A 13,988-nucleotide genomic window follows, 5' to 3' on the forward strand; every position below is an offset into this window, starting at 1 on the left:
AAGCAATATGGTTTTTATCCGAACGTTTTCAACCAAGGAGCTAGAAAGGGGACTAGCTCGTTGTTTTCAACCGAAGGGTCTGATTGCTGGGAAATGAGCAATGCACTCACTGCCTGCTCGATCTGCACCCGATGGCTGGTTAGCTATTGGATGCAGATCGAGCAGGCAGTATTTGGTTAGGGTCAGCCACCGCCGTCTCGATCCTGTTTTAACCGTGACGAGCCGCAACCGTCACATCCTCTTTGGAGCCAGGCCTGGGAGGAACGTCACATCCATCCTCTTTGATCATGTCCCAGCAAGTGGTTTGCAGTTTTGCACTTGCAGCTTCGGAGTCGACGCAGTCTGTTTAACTCGGCAAGTGCTAAGAGTCTGTCCAAAGCGTATTCATAACAAGGAGAGACAGGTAAGGCTATGATATGAATATAAATGAATAATACTGTATTAAGTCTTACGGATGATTGAATATAATCTAACGTTAGCTGTTGAAGGTTGTAAAATAATGCTTAGTTACAAAACTTATCGCTGTCACGAGGTTGAAAGCTGGAACGTGGTGAATTTGAATAGGCCTACGTATGTGTTAAATTGGTACCAACTGGAACGTAATTGGAACTTAAGGAAATATTCCCTTAGCTATGAGGCAGGTAATGTTAGGTATAGCCTATTTACAGAAATTATATCTGGAGTAGAAAAATACGTGTATTTGCATACACTGTTCGGTAAGTTATATACCTATGCATTTTACTCTTTTTTCTTCCCCATTCAAACTTAATTAAAAGGAACCAGACGTTCCCTTGTGAAAATTGCGAGGAACACGTTACAGTAGAATTATATGTTGAAACATCGTACTTCTATTAGGGACGGTACTGTCCATTCTCGTAACTTTTTCTTAAGTTTTGATTTGCCGCTTCGTATTAAGATTTAACAGCGTTCATTTGTAGGACAGTAAAAAGTATTTTATGATTACTCCTTTTGCGAATGGTTGCTAAAAATATTTCACTATAGCCCCAAAATACCTTCATTAAATTAGGTACCTTTTCTGTAGTTAGAACAATTTGGCCTACAGTACATTTACAGTTTCATTTGGAACTCATTTTACTTAGACACGATTGGGAAGTTGTACATGGTTAGATCCCAGAACATAAAGCATTCATTTCTTATCCTGAGTATCTTTTCATCCTACATGTTTTAGGTCCTTACCGGTACTTAAAATACCGAGCTATCTGACCTAATGCTAGGCCAAAATATATTAAGAGAGGTTTGATAATTTGCGTAAACACTTTTCAGGCTTAAGGCCCGCTCCCACCTAGTGGAATCGAATCGAACCGAACAGCCGAAATTTCCACTCGACCGCTCACATCTAGCGGAACAGAATCGAACGGGATTCTACGGGAAACTTCACTGGCTTGCAATGGACAGTCTGACAGAAGGTGTGAGAAGGTAGAAAATTCTGAGATCGGAGAAGTTTCTGGGTGAATGAAATTAAGAAGAGAGCCGAAAGAAGAGTACTCAAACTTATTTGAATGTTGAATGCGCGATGAAGCTAAGTTTCGATGGTAGGCCTAATTCAGAGTTACTGTATTGCAATTTCAACAACTATTTCAGATAATAGAATTTAACAGAAAAGTTCAATTTTACAGGAGGAAATGCTACATCAGATGCAATGGGAGGCCGTGATCATTTTTTAAAACCATTTCAACGCAGTAGATTGAGTCCCGTGGTAGGATGAAATCATAAATCGAGGTAGCCTCAACATTCCTTTTTATTATTATTATTATTATTATTATTATTATTATTATTATTGCAATTTGCTAGATCTTATGGCGACGATGGGATAGGAAAGGGCTAGGACCGTGGCCTTAATTAAGGTACAGACCCAGCATTTGCCTGGTGTGAAAATGAGGAAACCACGGAAAACCATCTTCAGGGCTGCCGACAGTGGGTTTCGAACTCACTATCTCCCGAATGAAAACTCACCTACGCAACCCTAACCGCACAGCAGACATACGACAGTTTGAAACCTTGGGAATGCCACTTACGAAATCGTTCACAATAAACACTTAAAAGATACGGTACATCCTATGTGAGATGCGATGTCAATTATCGTACTGCTATACGGTATGTGGACTCCGACATAACATGATTTTGTGATGTCAACAAAAATTATGAAATAAATTGTATACAGACTACAGTAACCTACCACAAAATTGAATATTCTAATAAGTTTGGTTTTCCATAGCCTTGCTTATATCCTCCCAGGCATTATTTATTACGTTGTTAGAGTAATGCTCGTGGGTCTTATAGTAGAGAAAATTATATTTTTGAACTAAATACGTTTTTCCGTGTCTAGTATTAATGTTAAATAAACGATCACAAAACAGAACATTTCCGACCGTATCCAAGAAACAGCTGACTCTCCGGCTGAAGCTGATACACATTTGCCGTTGCCGGCTTGCCGCCAAACGGTCGTCCTAAACATCTCGACTCAACCCGACCGTCTACGAAGTTGCACGAATCTTGATAATTCTGTTCGATTCCGCTCCGCTAGTCGAAAAATATTCTTGGCAGAGAATCCTGTTCCGTTCGATTCGACTCGTGGCGATCGCCATCTCTATCTCCCATTTAAACACATGTTAAAAACAAGTTCGGTTCGATTCGATTCCGTTCCACTAGGTGGGAGCGGGCCTTTACTTTCCTCTTAAGATTACAGAATGACTTCTTAATAAACGCAACTCCAGACTGTAGCTCTTGTTACGGGGTGCTGTAAATGAATTAAAATGCACCTAGTATATGCCAAGAACGGTAATTAATCCATCAGCGAATACTCTAAAATTTGGAGGCTGTTGCTAAGAAAAATACCTCCTGTCGAAGTACCACTCTCATTCCGCAAGTTTCCATAGTGTGTTCAAATTCTCTTAGCTGTGGAAGTGTGAAGTAAATGTTATAGGGTATTCACAGCCCACGGATAAGGAAAATTATATAGTTGAAATGTACTACGCGTATTTGCATTCACTGTTCTGCAAGTTATATTCATTTTTTTCTTCCCCATTCAAACCACTGCTTAAGCAGTCATCAGATGCAGATCGAACAGGCAGTGTTCAAACTTCATTAAAAGGAACTGTATGATACCAGAATACATTCCCTTGGGAGAAAAATTGGGACGAGCGACGTTCTACGTTACAGTACAATGGGTCTGGTATGAAACGAGATAATCTTCGTAGCAAGCAACGAAGATATAGTAGGAAATTTTTTCGACAGGAAGGCTTTCTTGACGTCTTATTGTGATCAGAGATGAGCTTAGATGATATTTCAGAATGTGATCGGCGTATCTGTGACACAAAAAGATGACTTTTATCTGCGATTCAGTCACAGGAAGCGCGAGCATTGATTATAGTCACGGTCACTCGTTGGTCGCGGGCGGCCAGTATGGAAATACCGTACTTCTAGTTGATATGATAATGTCGGGTAGTATTTTTCGGAAGATTCGGGACATTAGAAGTGGGGGAAAAATAATATTCACATTTATAATTTGACGTTTTAATAATGCATAGGGAAAAGGTTAACATGATGCGCAATAAATTAACCAGCGGTAGGTATATCGATCTTGATTGCCGCAGTTGCTTAAGTGCGCCTGGTAGGCCTATCCAGTAGCGGCGATTGGGTATTAGAAATTGAGGGTGGTGGGGGGAAAAATATACAGGCAACGGAAATTAGCCGGGTTGTGGAATATAGCGGCGGAGGGGGGGGGGGGAGGGTTATACACATCAAAACTGAACAAAAAAGCTACAAAATGATTAGTTTTTAATGCTCTTTGAGCGAATTTCGACAGAGGTAAAGGTTGACAGTTTACTAACTTAAGTGCGGCAATAATATTTTGAGATTTTCATTAAATACTATACAATAAAACTTTCACCAAAGAAACAATATTATACACGTTACAATTACGTCGAAGTATGGAGTGATTATAACATTAAAAAAAAAGAGTATTTGACTACATTCTAAGAAACAGACAATATTAGATTCTGCCAGACTGGCGATTGCACGCGGCAACCAGGTGAATCATACCTGGCAAAAAAAAAAAAAAAAAAAATCCCTGTGACCCTTCTTCATAGCATTTGCAGTCTCAACTACTTGCTGTGGTGCTATACAAATCTGTTAGCCGCGACGAACATTTTGTGCGTATTTTCAATAATAATTTTGTTGATAATTACAAATTTGCACAAATTGTTTTTTTAATAATTCCTATAATTCATAGTCCCAGCCAGCTAAAATGGAAAAGTAATGTTTTCTCTACAAAGTGGGGGGGAGGGGAGGGCGACTGCCCATCGCCCCCCTTAGTCGCCGCTACTGGGCCTACCCAGTATTTGGGAGATACTGGGTTTGAACGCTACTGTTGGCAGACCTGAAGATGGTTTTCCGTGGTTTCCCATCTTCACATCAAGCGGAGTATGATTATTACCCGTGTCATGTCTCTGGGATACCAATTATTTACAGTACCGTACTTAATGTACCGTAGGTTTAAAAGTAATAAATTTATGAACTTAATACGAAGATTCCTTCCATATACAGGGTTATTCGGAAAAGTTGTCCACCTCAAATAACTTGTGAATGGTTAAAGATAGACCTTTTGTTTTCAGTTTCAGTAATGGTACCAAAAGGCTAATAATCAGACTTAAAGTACTGTCATGATAATATTTTGAGATCATGGTACTAACTTACCTTCTTTTTTTTTTTATGGTACCATACTATTTTGTACACCATAGCCTTAAATTACAATTTCAGCACTGTGATTATTTTGGAAATCAGACAAGTACTTTTCAAAAAAATATTTATTCAAACATGCTTCATTTGCCAGCTGAGGACTGATCTGATTCGCACTACGTAGCTATTGTCGTATAGAGTTGCTAGGTAGATTTTCTGTTGTGTGCTCATAAATATACTATGATAAAATGTATGATTTAACACCTTTAATATTGCCATAGGTAACTGGTAAATGAAAAACGGATATAGACCTTGAGCGACAGCAGATACACAAGTAGGTTACACAACTTAAACAATATTTTGTCACAGATGCTTCCGTGACAGTGTATCTGATATATCGGTGACAAAAGTATTGGTAACAAAGTAACAGGCTGTGACTTATCGACCATCTATAGTCGTGATGCACAGTATGATAGTAGGGAGAGGGTGAATCCACGTACCAGCATTTGGTGTACTCCTGTCGAATAGCACCAAGATGTCTGCTCAAGGCTTGCATTAGTCTCCATCTGGATGAATTTCAGGAGTGTTGTATGCCCTCGCTCTGTATTCTGACCACTGCGGAGAGGTTTGGAATTGAAGTCCAGGCTTTTGGCACGCAATCTCGTGAAAAGAAATTGTATACCACCACTTCAACCCTACCGGCCAACATTGATTGTGAAAAGTTTTTGGACCTACAGGATTGGAACTAACAAATCAGTGGCAAACCATTTGGACTAAATGCCTTAACTATCATGGCCACCAGGTGAGCTAGACTCATTATTTTTGTAAGGAAATTAAAATTTACTAAATGACAAACCCTTTAAATAGGCCTACTGTTTTTGCTTAATTTGAAAATGTATTAAATGGCTATTTTGCTGAAAATGGCATCACTCCAGTACTGTTAGATGGCGCCTAATGCGTAGATAGGTCTACCTCAGAGGTGCTCAGCTGGGCGCCTGTTGAGGCTAGTCCAGTGCGGCGGGGCTGGCCTGACGTAAATGCGGGCAGCTTAAGTAGCATGCATACGTCACAGTGAAGCGAGAGAACACACTTCGCACGGAAGGGAGAAGTGACTTTAGATTGTGATAACTAAGCTCTCCTCCACGACTCAGCGAAATGCTGATTGGGATACAGTATTTAAAATAAAATGCTATAATCACAAGAAAAGACCTTTTCAGGGTACTCGGGTTTGATTTATACTGTGCTCAATATAAATAGCCAGTTTTATTTATTTGAAGAAAACTTGTCAAGTTACAATTTTTGTTTCAATCTATTAAGATACAGGGTTTAAGCGTACAAGCAAAAATTTACAATTCTTTGGATGGGAATGTTAGTATTTCCATTTTAAAAAAGAAGTAAAATTTCTATTATTCATTACCAAAAAGTAATAAAATCACCTAATTCAACAAGTTTACCGTTTGATTTTGCACAGTATTGTGTGTTTCCCTGTTCACTGAATTTCTGAAAATAGTATTTAACAGGCATCCGATGATAATAGCTAGCCTCTAAATGGCGAGGGAGTTTCATCACGAGTGAGGACATAGATATTTATTATCCAAGATTAAAGTACAACAACGTCAATTTATCAACCAGATGTACAGTATCCCTTCAAATACATAACCTAACTGATTTTATTCCTGGTCAGCCTGATTGGATTGTTGGAAAGTTTATCTGATAATTTAAACCCAAACAACCACAAGCCACAGCTTATCCACCTTAACTCCGAATCACATTAGAAATGTTTCTAAACCACCCCTTAAAATGTAATGGTGAAAATTTTAATTCATTACATACATTATATATTTGAAGTTGTGGGCCAAACTCTCCATTGTATCCAGTCAAAATATATAAACTGCAATGAACATTATTTCTTACAACGTAAATTGAAAATGAGCTGGATTTCTGCCCTCTTTCTTTCGGTATTGCCACAGTGATCGAGAGTGACTGCGAGAATTTCGCCCAGTCTTCATGGCCTGTGACGTAACCAGAATGTCGCTGTGATTTAATAGCATACGCTCATCGCCTGCCTGCCCACCCGCTTCCAATGCTGGGCGCTCGTCGGGCGGAATTCTCAGCGTGAGCATCTCTGGTCTACTGAATCATTTATCCCGCGAGGACCACTATTACATTAGAGTGAAATCTTACTCTAAAATGGACATTGTTGCTTTCATTTATTTTGTATTTATTTACTGTAGTTAGTTTTTAGGATTCTCTTAATGCTTTTTTTATATTTTAGCAAATATATTTTGCCACTAGAACATAAAACAGTAAACCTATAAAAAATAAAATGCGTACATTTTGGTTACTCGATACATTATATATATATATACACACACACATACATTACCATATTACAAAAATTCAAGAGTGGAAATGAAGTATGGTACAGTATTTAATTAAAAAAATCTACACAAGTAAGATCTACTTAGTACGGCATAACATTTTTGCCAATGTAACTTCTTATATCAACACATCAATAGCTGAGAACTTCTTTTAGTTCTTTACCTTGGTGTTTCCATGTGTACAGTCCAGAGAAGAGAAAATGGTTTTGTGCAAATGCAGTTTAAACAGTGCACACTCATTGTTTTGGTCTTAGTTCTTTTTTCTTCCACAGTAAGCAAATACTTTCCATTACTGCTGTTCTCATTTAATTGCTGATCCCCTAGAAACTACTGGAGCCTTATTTTGATGCCGTGGGGAATGCATCCAAGTGATAGACAATACTCCATGTAGTCTCTGCTTAATTCTGTAGAAAGTCTTCAGACACAGTTTTTGGTTCATCCTCTCGACTTTAAATTGTAACTGTTTATACCGCCAATATATAGAAGGGAGTAGAACAGATAGTGATAAACGGTTGCTGACTCTTGAAACTTGGACATCTACTTCACCTTTCGTGTATGCATGTCGAACCCTTGTTCCATTTCTCTGACAGTGGTGGCGATTTGTGGGGCGGGGCAGTCTTCCCCCAAATTTAGCTTTTTGAAACTAGGGATTACAGGATTTATTAAAAAAAGCAATTTGTATAAGGCCTGTTCTCTTATCAGCTAATCATTTCCTTTAATTTCTTTCATTTTTAATTAACCAAAATTCTTAGCAGAAATATGCACAAAATGTCATTTGTCGTGACATAACAGATTCGTACAGTGCCACAGCAACTAGTGGAGACCAGCACAGTAGTGTGTAGCATGTGTTGTGAGGAAAGGTATTGGGGGTATATTGTTGCAAAAGGGATGCTCACAGGTATGATTCACCCGCTTGCTGCACGTATTCATCAGTCTGGCAGTCTCTTTAGTGTTAGTTTGTTAGTGCATTGTCCAATACTACATAATTTTAGTTGTATAATCATGCTGTACTTCTATTTAATTGCAATACATGTGTAATTATTGTTCCTTTGTTGAAAGTTCTACTATAATTGGTATTGAATAAAAAACTCGACTATTATTACCATACTTAAGTTGGTAAACTATGAACTTTTATTACCTGTCAAAATTTGCTCAGAGCATCAAAAAAGCTTACAATTGGTAGATTTTTCCTTCCACTTTTGATGTATAAAAACACACACACACCTACCTGCTACATCCCTCAAACCTGGGTACTTTGTCTATAAATTTGTGTGCCTCCCACTTCTAATTCCCAATCACTGCTACTCTCTAGGTTGAGTAAGAAGTGATGAATATTTATAGGGAGTTTTTACGACCAGATACCCTTCCTGATGTCAACCTCATCAAAGGAGTTACACGAGATGAATGACGTAATATATGATAGTAGGGAGAGGGAGGAAACCTGGCCCCGGCACATAAACTACTCCTGGTTTTTTTTTTTTTTTTGCTAGTTGCTTTTGTCGCACAGACACAGATAGGTCTTATGGTGATGATAGGACAGGATAGGGCTAGGACAGGGAAGGAAGCGGCCGTGGCCTTAATTAAGGTACAGCCCCAGCATTTGCCTGGTGTGAAAATGGGAAACTACGGAAAACCATCTTCAGGGCTGCTGACAGTGGGGTTCGAACCCACTATCTCCCGAATACTGGATACTAGCCGCACTTAAGCGAGTGCAGCTATCAAGCTCGGTGACTACTCCTGTTAAATAGCACCTAGAGGTCTGCTCAAGGCTTAAGGTTCCCAACTGAACGACATATCTCCAACAGTTATATGCCCTCACTCCATATGAAGTCCGACTCGTTGGCTGAATGATCAGCGTACTGGCCTTCGGTTCAGAGGGTCCCGGGTTCGATTCCCGGCCGGGTCGGGGATTTTAACCTTAATTGGTTAATTCCAGTGGCACGGGGGCTGGGTGTGTGTGTTGTCTTCATCATCATTTCATCCTCATTACGACGCGCAGGTCGCCTACGGGAGTCAAGTAGAAAGACCTGCACCTGGCGAGCCGAACCCGTCCTGGGATATCCCGGCACTAAAAGCCATACGACATTTCATTTCAATACTCCATATGAACACTGCAGAGAGGTTTGGAATTTAGGCTTTTGGCACCCAATCTAGTGATTAGAGATCTACTCCACCTTTCATAAGGTTGTAAAATGTAAATATGTGGCATTGCCTAATGAGTCAATGACAGCATCTTCATATGTAGATTATAATAAAAAACTTTGTGCGATGAGTACGATAGGATAATTAGTTTTTCCAAGGCTTAAGTGATGTCAGAAGGTAATAAACCAAAGAATTGAATGTCAAGTTAGAAATATAAAGCTGGAACAGGTGGATCATTTCAACTATTTAGGATGTGTATTCTCCCAGGATGGTAGAATAGCGAGATTGCAGCAAAGGTAATTCAGTAAGCTCACAGTTTATTCTGTAAGAAAGAAATGTGTCTCAACAAAACTATCTGTACAATCTGCTTTCAGACCAACTTTGCTTTATGGGAGTGAAAGCTGGGTGGACTCAGGGTATCTTATTCATAAGTTAAAGACGTGAATGTAGCGAATAATCACTCAAACAGGTGGGTACCTGCAGAAACTGAGTTATTTGAATCCAATGATCTTTGTGAGATTAACACAAGACTATCTAAAACCCATTATGGTTCTGAAAGATTCTTTGTCAATTTTATCCACACATTTGTATTTTTCCTTTCAATTTATAATTTTAATTTTTATAGTCTGTAATGTTCTTTTTATCGTGGTAATATGGGTTTGTTACTATTTAAGAATTCCTCCTCTTTTGATGGAAAGAAGCATTTTTTTATATTTCCCAAATCTGTGTGGTCATCTGAGAGTGCAGACAGACATCTCTATTTGAGTGTGTGTGTGTGTGTGTGTGTGTGTGTGTGTGTATAGCATAACAATGAGGATTTCCTAAATTCTATAGAACTTCAGATGGCCCTGTGATGAAGCGTGCAAGATAATTTGCATTACCATGTACCCACAATTCAAGCCATGCATAAATAGTGATAATGTTTCTCTAATTTTTTATTTTTAAGTAAGGAACGTGGAAGAATTAAGAATTCTCTTAGAGATAAGGTTCTCTGGCACTGAATGGAACCTAGCTCAAATAGCAGATACATTAAATAAACAGAAAATGCAGTTCTGGAGATGGCTATCACTGGTTCTGACCCCTTGAATTTTTAGAGACTAGTGCAGATCAAGAATCTGCACTGTTCAGATAGTATACTGGTCTGGTTTGATAGCCTTTCTTTGGAACAACTTTTTCCCATACTTTGTTAGAAGTCAGATATTTGCTTTTAGGAAGAGTTTCTTGTTGCTGCGTGCCATGTATTCTTCAGTCACCTTTTAGTATAACTGGTTGTCTAAATTCTGTTTCTTGTATTTTCTAGTTATACTGGACATTGAAGACAATGCCTTGAAGGTGGAATGTTCAGCTCTGTCCATTTCTGGTTGATCAAGCAGCTGAAGAACAGAAGAGGCCCTAGTGTCAACATACTTTCCATCGGTACAGCAGACTAGACAAGCACAATCACCGTAGTCCCAAGTTTTCTACGCTGTTTACTTGTTACCTGCAACAAATTATGATGGGAAATCATTCTCTGTACAGAAACAGGTCTGTTACTTCATTTTGATTTATAATGGTTTAATAAATTTTAGAAGTAGCTCTTTACTTGTAATTCCCTGGGTAGGTTCTTCCAGTTTGTTTTAAATATACATAATGAAACCTGTTCGTTCTTGTTTCAATGAGAGAATGGGGATGGGGTGTGTATCTGTTAACTGGAGATTAAATTCACCCATGGGTGTGTGTATTCTTTCCATTAAGAAATAAGCTTTGAATTTGAAATTAATATATGTTCCTTGAGAGCTGGAGAATTGCTTAACCTTAGTAGAGGCCACTTGTATTGAACTGTGTAGCTTGCAATTACTTTAATCCTAGAAGTGCCAAATGTTACTTATGACATTGATATTTTAGTGATATAACCTTGCAGGCATTCACTTAATCAGTTATATCAGCCTTTCACCAATACTTTCATATAGAGTACAACTTTGAAGGCAAAAGATTAAGGGGAATACAAATGGCCTATCTCGCTAATGTTAAATTTGCTATTTTCATGACCCACTTTTCTCAGTTACCACTTGATGAAAGGTAATGAAACTCTTGAATATTATTTATACATGCTTTATGTACATACTCCTAGAGTTTCATTGCAGTACATATTTTAGAAGTTGGGATATACTTTTCAACACTTTTTTGTCAAATGTTTGTGAAATTTTCTTCAAATATACAAGTTATCTCTGATTCTAGAGGTGTGGTATTACAAGAGTATTATACATGAACAGTGAAAACATCAAAAGTCTATCTTCTATAGATCCGAAGATAACGGGTCATTTGTCTGAAAAAAAAAATGTTTTTCAGAAATTGCAATTAAAAATTTAGATTGTAACTCATTTTTCAATGAAAACGGTAAAAAATCTCGGACTGTGTAGTCTTCATCTCCTACATTGTACGAGTGTATCTTCTTCCTCTTCAAAGATCTTGCCTCCTTGGACATTTTTAGGCCTAGTTCTGCCTTGTCGACGTGCTCCTTGTCCAGTTTCTTCAGTATGGCTCGTGTATTCCAACCAGTCTTCACACTTAGCTCCTCCAAGACTTTCAGTCTACCAGTATTGCAATCATTAAATATGATGACAGCATCATACACACCAAGCTTCAATGTATGGTACCGGTACCCCACAAATACGTTTTTAGGTACTTTTGTCCACACTACATCGTTGTATGACTCGTTTACGTTTTGTGTTTTCCCTGTCATTCCTTCAGTAATCTGGATTTGCCAAATCTCTATAAACTGGCTTTATAGCCAACATAACACCCTCAGGTATAGAGTTCGAGGGTAAACTTATCTAAAGTTCCAGCTGCTTCAGCTTATTTTGTACTTACACCACTCGCCAGAACAAATGTTGTGGATTGGCTAGTCATCTGTTGATATTTTATGGAAAAAGGTTGCCCACACAGCCTTTTTCATATCATTTAGGTTAGTTTTGTTGCTTCTGATCGCTTGACCATAGTATTCTGATAGTTGATTTATGGCATTGTCTAGCAGACATTGCTCTTGTCATGATCAAATATACTCAAGATCAATATCAGATTAGCACAACGTAAACAATAAACCCAATTATTGTGCCCGCCCCACCAACTTATGCAGCAATGTTTCCATTAGAATTGAAATGAAACCACAGCCTTCTAGACCTTATGGTTCTTGAGATATTAAGTGTTTACTGTAAAATAGTTTATGAAATCCTGAAAATGCCCTGCGCATTAAATTAGATTAAATATACTTCTCATCAAGCAAATTTAATAAATCACACCAAATTAATCAGCAAATTCCAAATGTTTTAGCATAAAAATCAGAAAATGATTTTTTTCAACAAAATTGTCATTTATACTCCCCTTAAGCTTTTCATAACTCATTTATCACTAACTGGAAATTACTCATTTAAACACAGGGCAGATAGCAAGTCAGCTGTTCTTTCCAACTTCTCCCTGCAGTTTCAGTTGCTGCAAAATATTTCAGAAATGTTTAAGGATGACTGAGTTAAAAACCAAATTTTCTGCTGGAGCAGTTATCTTTTATTTCCATAATTTCATCATGTGGGGATAAAATTGGTATAGAGTTCTCAATGAATAAATTTAGAATTTTTTAAAACTGTATCCTGTCAAGTGATGAACCAAACCCCTCTGTATTAAGCCCAGCAGTGGGTATTTCTAATTTGGTTATGCGACATTCCTAATCCTGATACTGTGGGTTCAAATCCTGAATTTTAACCTTTCACTGCTGTGAACTTCTGCATTTCTGGAGACCTATGAGGCCTGGCAGGAAAAGGAAAATCTCAGATGACTAAGAGTAGTGCTTAGAGGCAGACAGAAGTGTGAGCAGCACAGCACATTATTTTAATTTTCTTGTGCTTTCCTTCCTGTATTTACACTGAATGGATTATGTATTCTTGAAACCTTAAAGAAATTATTTTTTTTAATATGGTACTGGTCATTTTTTTAAACTCTATCCTTTTCTTTAGTGAATATTTGTTTAACAAATGTAGTTAGTTTTTCAAAATGTTGGTCTGATACTCACTAAATAAGTTATTTAGTACTTACATAAATGGGTAAAATATGGTTTTCAGAGTATTTGTTTTAATTTATTAAGAGTTATACTTCTCAATTAGATAATATAATAAATTTGAATAACAATATTAACAGCACTTACTCTACTCACTAAGCAATATATAATATATACACATTTAGAAAACACATACAGAAGAAGAAAACACGAAAACAGTGTTTATATATTTGAAATGACCGATAGATAAAAGGAAATATAACTTTCGGTTACCAGATGTGTAGAACAGGACAAGGAACTCTGTCTATGCGGTGTCCGTAAGATGTTGAAGAGTGGAATACATCCACCATCCTGCTAAATTTATTCAGGCATTTTAGGGCCTGCATGAATCATGAGTTCCTCTGTGATTCAGTTCTGCACCTTGGTAAGTAAAAGGTGACAGCCTGTCAGGTGTTACGAGAAGGAATTAGTAGCAACTGGAGTAAAATAGGACAATCAAGGAAACTGCCGATACATTTGCATATGAAACTTGCATTAACATACCTGCGCCTAGTTCTGAGAGACTTGGTATGCATCTTTGTACTAAATAATCTGACTGCTTGATATCCAAATACTTTTACTGATCCATTTTGAGAATCTGATCTGTACTTGATCTAAGGCATTAACTAGGTATTGCTGTGATGGTATCCACACTTCAGAGCAGTACTCTAGGCTCTATAAGTGAGAAATACAGGGTTTTC

The 13,988-nt window shown here is 37.9% G+C and overlaps 2 long non-coding RNA genes across 2 annotated transcripts in view; one reads left to right on the plus strand and one right to left on the minus strand.

The window, feature by feature from the left end:
- The first annotated feature begins 253 nt into the window (after positions 1 to 253).
- LOC136871683 (uncharacterized) overlaps positions 254 to 13,988 on the plus strand; it is a 44,681-nt gene continuing 30,946 nt past the window's right edge. The window contains exons 1-2 of the long non-coding RNA XR_010859790.2: positions 254 to 403; positions 10,522 to 10,745. This is a non-coding gene — a long non-coding RNA (uncharacterized lncRNA). The remainder of the gene's footprint in view (positions 404 to 10,521; positions 10,746 to 13,988) is intronic.
- LOC136871682 (uncharacterized) overlaps positions 10,618 to 13,988 on the minus strand; it is a 131,056-nt gene continuing 127,685 nt past the window's right edge. The window contains exon 7 of the long non-coding RNA XR_011018038.1: positions 10,618 to 10,701. This is a non-coding gene — a long non-coding RNA (uncharacterized lncRNA). The remainder of the gene's footprint in view (positions 10,702 to 13,988) is intronic.

Source organism: Anabrus simplex, chromosome 4 (genome assembly GCF_040414725.1).
Source record: "Anabrus simplex isolate iqAnaSimp1 chromosome 4, ASM4041472v1, whole genome shotgun sequence".
Taxonomy (NCBI): domain Eukaryota; kingdom Metazoa; phylum Arthropoda; class Insecta; order Orthoptera; family Tettigoniidae; genus Anabrus; species Anabrus simplex.